This window comes from Leptonotus elevatus, chromosome 9 (assembly GCF_054856555.1).
Source record: "Leptonotus elevatus isolate MCC_2025b chromosome 9, RoL_Lele_1.0, whole genome shotgun sequence".
NCBI classification, from domain to species: Eukaryota; Metazoa; Chordata; class Actinopteri; order Syngnathiformes; family Syngnathidae; genus Leptonotus; species Leptonotus elevatus.
In genome coordinates, this window is record NC_141247.1 from 22266379 (window position 1) to 22272378 (window position 6000).

Genomic DNA, 6000 nt, shown 5'->3' on the forward strand with positions numbered 1-6000 from the left:
TAGCCAGCGTGTGTAAGCACTGTAGAATCTAATTATTTCTTTGCAAAACCTAATTAGGCATTAAAAAAGGTTAACGCCACCGCCTGAAACGTTTTTGTTTAATAATCCCATTACTGGCGGCTCATCATGTATAAAATGGTGCGCAGAGGACACAAAGTTTGCACTTGCTGAAGGGAATGATGTGGGGGGAAAGTGGCTTTATTTTCGTGCAATAGCTGCTAGCTGCTAGCCATGTGACACTGCAGAGGACCAGCACGCACACGCGCGTGTTGCGTTTATAGGTAAGAACTGCAGCCATGCAATGCATGCGTTTTCCCTTTTAAAACGTATTCCGTGTGTGTTTTAAGCATGTCAAAAATAATGAATGGTCACTCGTTTTAATTAATCACCAGGGACATCAACCGTGACAGACAACATGTGGTGTTAAAAGGGGAGCTCTATGGATTTATCAATTTCAACATGCCGTAGCCTACAGTGTTTGGTTTGTAGCCAAGGAACACTATTTAAAAAGAAAAGAAAAAAAAAGTTGATTTTACCTGAATGCTTGATTGCTACGCTTTAAAATTGTTATTTAAATTAAATATTTATTGATTATCTTGTGTGACACTATGTAATTTAGGGAGTGTAAAGGAATGAGCAGGAACTTTTTTTTATTTTACCAATGCTAGCATAATTAATACTGATAATAATAAGACTATAGTTTTTTTTTCAATAAGACAACTTTGCAAGCGTAAGCAGAATATCAAACAAGAACATATTGATTATTTTACGAAATTCAAACAAATGTTGGCTCCATTCATATCGATAATATAATTGTCGTTTTTTCTGTAACATTACTAACATTTAAAAGTCTTTAAATAAAAATATTTTCTTTTAAATCCTTTATAAACAAATATTATTTCTTATTACAATGTATGAAGTTTTCTACAAAAGTTAAAAAGAAAAAGTCAATATTAGCATTGTTATATTTGTAAATAAAAAAGAAACAGCATTTTCAAAACGTGTGAAGAAAACAAATATTTAAAAAGTATAAATGTATCATCATTTGTGTGTGTTTGTTACGAATGAAAAAAATCATAGAGAATCTTAACTTAAAAAAACCCCCGTGTAATTTAAAACATTAATGCAATTGCTTCGAGAATTACTTAGGCCTATAAATTGTATCAAGCGTATTTATATTTGTGTATTGCGTATTTTATATTTTATTTATGAAACTAATTACTAACGAATCAGGTAAAAAGACTTTCACTCTGAGTCGTAGTAGTACGTATAGTAGGAGGAGGCTAGTAATATTACTACTAAATATATATATATTATTAATAATAATAATAATAAATGTATTTTCAAATGGATAATAATAACAATAAATTTATTTAGGCCTATCCACGTTTTCGGCTGACATTGCACCCCACACACTAGTTGTTTTGTCATAATGAAAATCCCTCCATCAGCTGTGTGATAAAAGAAAGAAAGAAAAGCAGAAATCAAAGTGTGTGACACTGAGTAAAGCGTTTGGAGAGAAAAGATGTAAAGAAGTGTTTTTTTTTTCATCCGCTCTTTCGCTTTGTGGCCTCATTGAAGTCAAAGCAAATCGAATTCATGCACGGACAAGCGAGTGAAAAAAGGGGACACGCTGAATGTTCCCCATGTAAGAGGATCACGACGCAATGAATGTAATTATCAACACTCTTTTTGCATCTTTGTTAGCTTAGGGTCCGAAGTCTTTTTTGTTGTTGCCCTAAAACAGCGCGCTTTGAGGAAGAAATGGTTGAGTTAACAAAAGATTTAGAATTAAGAGGAGATTCAGTGGTTTTGATATTTTTCAATTTTTTTCCACTCAAGAAGATTAAAAATTCCTTATTTTTTCTCAATTTTCATCTGATTTAAACAACCTAATCTCAATAGAATTTTTTTCTGTAAAAATGATCGAATTTGTGGAATTAGGGGGGGGGGGGGGGTTATTGAAATAGAAACGAGATATAGGTACACCCAGACAATTCTTCCGTTTTGTTGTTGTTGTTGTTTTTATATACGTGACAGCAGTCCTCCATTTTAGGGAAATAGCCTACTTTCACCTTGAATGGGACTTAATCGCTTTCATTTTTTACAATATTTTAAATAACCCATCTCATATAAATCTTTGTTCTCCTTGTAAAAATGATTCATTTGTGGTTTTTGGTCGAAAAAGATGATTTCCTAAAACCTCACTTTTTTTTTTTAAATATTCCCTCAATCTTAGGAAAACAGCTGACTATACCTTCACATTTACAACCTGGTCTTAATTGGTCGACATTTTTATTGATTTAAAACAATCCAAACCTCGCAGAGGTTTTCTTGGTTGGGGAAAAACAGCCAGGATATCGACGGGGAAAACACTTGCAGGCCCACATCATTAGGTACAGCTATCTCTAATGCAAGACATTTATTTATTCATTTATTTATTTATAAAACGCTCGTTGAAGAAACATCTGTTGATTATTGTGCACTTTTTTATATATTGGAAACGTCCAATGTCACTATTATAGAGACCTTAGCCTATACTTCTCACATTTCAATATGATACGTTGTAGAAAAATCACATTTGAGTAACTTACACGTGCCAAACAAACAAACAAAAATTCTGCATATATAGGCTGTATAGGCAAAAAGGCTGTTAAAACAAACAAACAAACAAACAAACAAACAAACAAACAAACAAACAAACAAACAAACAAGCGTAACGACGTATAGCTAACCTCAATATGTCGTCACTATTGACATCGAAAGGAGAAAAAAAGCTGACATTTCTCAATTGTGTTTTGAATTAGGGGGCACGTACACATGACAGTGATGGCATGAGGAGGATTGTCAGCACAAACGGGGAGGCGTCCGTCCATTAGTCACGTCCATTCATGCGCTCCTCCTTGCGTCAAACGTTCTGAGAGGGATCGGGATCAAGCAACTTCAGAGCACGAAACAGGGACCCTCACAGTGCCCCCCCCCCCAAAAAAAAACGTGATCCTTGTTTTTGATTGAATCTTGATAGGATAGTTCAAAAAAAGTCACAAATACATTAATTCATAAATGTGAATAATCTTGGATCCCTCCCATAAACAAAACAACAAAAAATACGCAGCATAGCCTACATCTCAACACTTTAATTATTATTATTTTTTAATGTACAGGGGAGTATGTGAAGAGAGGCCAGAATTTGAGTTATATGCTCCCTCTTACAAGCTTCAGTTAAGCAGGTAAGCAACAGCATTTTGGACCAACTTGAGACGCTTGAAGCTAACTGCGCTAACTCCGCTCGCTAACTCGGAAATAAAGAGCATCACAGTAAACCAGCCAAGATGTAACAAAGGCATGGATTCGCTGTTTCTAAGTGGAGGGACTCTTTGATTTTCCTCCAGACAGGACATAGGTCTGACTGTCATATGCATAGCGGTGAAATGAACTATATGCTTTCTTAAGATGGAACCCATTGGCAATAAATACAATGAAAACAACAGGGCCCCCAAAATTGAACCCTGAGGAACACCACATGATAATTGGGCAGAGTGGGACTCAGAGTAAACATGATTTTTTTGGGACAAAAAGTCTATGAAGTAACGTAATTTACAAAGTATAGTGGGTTGGGAGATCCTGGGGGTGGGGGGGGGGTGCTTGCCTTGTCGGGCTGAGGTCGACGTCTCCCCTCTTTGGTGGAAGGTTCTCATGCATGCCAGATCTACCACACCAGCATCTACTGAAACTCAAAAATAATTTGCTTCTCCAATTGGTCGCTGAATCAGTAGAGGTTGGCGTTTGTGGATCTCACTCTGCTGCATCTATCCTTCCTTTAGTCCTTCCTCTGGTCTCTTGATGTCTTCCTAATCCTGTTGGAATTCGGATGTATCTGGGGTTGGTGAATGATTCTGGATTTGTAACTCTGTGGATGGAGGGTGATGCCTGGTTGGTGTTGGATTTCACTGGGCTTCATCTTTTCCTTCCTTTGATCCTTCCTCTGGTCTCCTGATAACTTCAAGACTCTGGTGGAACTCTGAATTATCCGGTTTAGGTGAAGCGTTTCAGGTGAATTAAAGAGCACATGCACGCACACAAAAAAAGAGCGATGATGGTAAGGCTGCCAAATGAATAATACAGAGCTCTCAAGAAAAAAAAAGGGGTGGGGGGCAAAACAACCGAAGTATGGTGGGCAAAAATAATCCTGGATTAAAAAAAAAGTGTTTTCTTCATATATCAGAAAATCAAAAAACAAACAAAATGTGGAGGTACATGCAGGTTAGCGCAAAAATTGCTGAATTTGCACCATTATTGAAAATGAAATCAAATTCTGAATAAAAAGCAATATAAAGACAAATAAAGAAATATCCTCCAAAATCACAAAATCTGGACATACATGTTTTTCTTTGGACAATAACAAAATATATTATCTGGCATTGATGCAACCTCCATTTCAAAAGTGAAATGCATATTCTTGCAACAGTTCATCCACCGCAGGACTGGTGCTGGTGACACCTTGAATAAGACGTCATTCATAATTTGCGTGATTTGTATGGAAATGTCCAAGTCCCATCTGGGAAGCAAAACAAAAGACTTGGACGGCCTTGAAACAAAATGATGCAAACATATTTGCTCCCGCCAGTAAAGCGGTCAAAAGTGCTGCAAAGTCAAGCGGCTTTTATTGCCTCCTCCAACACAATCAAAAGTCAAATTAATCACCCGCGCACACACATGCGCATTGTTTGCGTGTAATGGATGTGCTGTGAAATGTGCCGTTATTATTTGCCGTCCTTCCCGGGGAAACAAATTGAACATTTATTGCATATATATTAAAAATTATACGCAGTGCTTGATGTCTTTGTTATTGAGGCGCACTAAGAGGTGAGGTCCCAGCAGATCAATTTTGCTTGTTGGTGGTTGTTTGGGGAAAATGCCTGCACGGCTAAATTGATTCAGAAACATATTCATAACTTTGGGGGTTGGGGTAAGGGGGGGGGGGTGTTAAACTGCCCCCCTTCTCTTTGCATTGCCATTGCGGGTAACCATTCAAGTTTATTTATCAGGATGATTCCTTAAAAAAAATAAAATAAAGAGCCAGTGGTGGACTTACTCCACCAACACCGCCAATATAACATCAAAATTATAAGAACCATCAGTACTTTACAAAAATGCACAAAACTGTGCTACATACATATGTCAGAATAATTCATATTCAATAACCTGACAAAAACATTTTTAAAAAATCAAATAGATCTTTTTTTTTTTACCAGAGATGTTGATTTATTAATATGTACAGATTGCTACAGATGAGTTTTGCAAATCAAACGTGATTGCTCTGGCCAACCAATCAGAGGACGGGAAAAATGCTGATGTCGTTGTGGAGCGGCTCTCAGGCAAATTTGAACTCTGATTGGTCCAAGAAAGAAAGAAAAATGAATGGGGAAATCAAGTCGAAAGGCTCACCTGTTTTCTGAGTTTGGTCATGTGACACCCGCAAGCTGTGACGTGATTGGTTGCTTCCAGAGCCCCGAGAAACTGTCATGTCATTTACAGGTGACAGCAAGTGGCAAAATGGCTGCTCCCTGAGATGGATAAAAACGGGGTGGATTTTGCTTATTAGTTCATATTCCACAAACACAATAAAGTCAATAACGTTTTTGACTTTCCTTTCCTTTTAAAGAGAAAGACAATATTAAATATTTCTTGATAATAATATGTCATATGAGACCTCACTCGTCTAAACATAACATTCTGATTAACATTACATTGGTGGAATATGAGTTATGCAGCAAAATCCAGTCGTTTTTATCCATCTCAGGGGGCGGCCATTTTGCCACATCTTGACGCATGAAAATTACATCACAGTTGCTCAGGGCTCAACGACCAATCACAGCTCACCTCTTTTCTGAAGCTGAGCTGTGATTGGTTGTTACCCGAGACCTGAGCAACTGAGATGTCATTTTCATGCGTCAAGATGTGGCAAAATGGCCGCCTTCTAATGTTGATAAACTGCTA